This window comes from Carlito syrichta, unplaced genomic scaffold (genome assembly GCF_000164805.1).
Source record: "Carlito syrichta isolate Samal-C Ts95f unplaced genomic scaffold, Tarsius_syrichta-2.0.1 Scaffold244786, whole genome shotgun sequence".
NCBI classification, from domain to species: domain Eukaryota; kingdom Metazoa; phylum Chordata; class Mammalia; order Primates; family Tarsiidae; genus Carlito; species Carlito syrichta.
Window position 1 is genome coordinate 1 of NW_007188882.1, and position 1,664 is coordinate 1,664.

A 1,664-nucleotide genomic window follows, 5' to 3' on the forward strand; every position below is an offset into this window, starting at 1 on the left:
GAGTTGGAGACCAGCCTGGGTGACATAGGGAGACCTCGTCTCTGCAAAGAGTCATGATAATAGAAGCCTGGCTGGGTGTGTGGGTGCATGCCTGTAGTCCCAGCCACTCAGGAGGCTGAAGGGGGAGGATTGCTTGAACCCAGGAGGTCGAGTCTGTGGTGAACTGTGATCACGCCTCTGCACTCCAGCCTGGGCAACAGAGTAAGACACATACACACACACACACACACACACACACACACACACACACACAGAGATATTTTGGGCAGAGAGAGATGTCTCCGCAGAGGCCCTGGGATGAGTGTTTGCAGGGGTGTTCCAGAGCAGAAAGGAGGCTGGAGGGGTGTGGGGGAGAGAGGGGAGAGGGGTGGGGGTGGGGGACAGGTTGGGGAGGAGGCTGGTGTTCGCCTGAGGGCGCTGGGAACCCGGACCGTGGGAGGCTGGAGAGCCGAAGCGGCAGTGACCTCTCATCTGGTGGAGCAGAGGCCCCGGGCCAGCTGGGGGAGACCCACACAGGCTCCCGGGCCTCTGCCCCCGCCCAGCCTCTCTGCCCTTCGCCATCCTGATGCTGGCAAATGCCCCCTACAAGTGGGGCTTCTACTGCCGAGATGACTCCATCCGCTACCCCTACTGTCCAGACACCATCACCCATGGGCTCATGGCCACCGTCATCCTTGTAAGGTGGGAGGGGCTGGGGGGAGGGGTGGGCGCAGCCCTGCCCGGGGGCCCGCGGGGGAGGCACAGCCCTGCCCTGGAGATCTGCAGGCCATCTGGGACACAGCTCACCTGGGCGGTACTGGCCTGTGGGGAGTGGGGCCCTCTGGGGTGCCGGGCGTCCCAGCAGCCTCGCGGAGGCCCGCGGAGAGGCCAGCCGAGAGCCCCGGCTCGTCACCTTCCAGGTCTCGGTGGGGGAGGCCTACCAACCGCCTGTATTCCCGCTCCGACTTCAACAACTATGTGGCCGCCATGTACAAGGTGCTGGGGACCTTCCTCTTCGGGGCCACCGTGAGCCAGTCGCTGACAGACCTGGCCAAGTACACGATCGGCCAGCTGTGGCGCAACTTCCTGGCCCTCTGCAACCCCAACTGGCGCCGGGTCAACTGTTCCCTCTATGTGTAGCTGGAGAAGGTGTGCAGGGGAAACCCTGCTGACATCACCGAGTCCAGGTGGGTGGGGACGGGTGGCCTTGGCCCTGGGGGCTGCTGGGGCAGCCTGAGCCAGCCACGTGCCCACGGGGGGGGGGGCAGAGGCGGAGAAGAGGAAGGGTGGAGCACGAGGAGGCACGTGGCCAGGCCGGAGCTAGGCCCGAGGGCCCGTGGGTCCTGCAGGCACTGCCCGGGTGGGGTGGGCCGCCCCCTGGATTTCACCCTCTTGCTTCTGCTCCGCCTTCTCGCTGTATCTCCGGAGTGGCCCTCACGCTGTGTGTCGAGGGGATGCCCGTCCTCTTGGCACAGTTGAGATGAAATTTGCCTGGCACAAAACTCACGGTTTTGTCCATTTTAGTGTGCACTAAAATTTTCAGTACTTTCACAGTGTTGTGCACCTAGCTTGTCTCTCTCTTTCCAAAATGTTCTCATCGTACCAAAAAGAAACCCATGTCCCATTTAGCTGCCACCCCCTCCCCAGCCCCTGGCTAACCCCGTGTCTGTGGATTTGCCTATGCC

The 1,664-nt window shown here is 63.0% G+C and overlaps 1 pseudogene; it reads left to right on the plus strand.

Annotated features, from left to right (window-relative positions):
• The first annotated feature begins 542 nt into the window (after window positions 1-542).
• On the plus strand, window positions 543-1,170 carry LOC103253663 (annotated as a pseudogene).
• The last annotated feature ends 494 nt before the right edge of the window (window positions 1,171-1,664 follow it).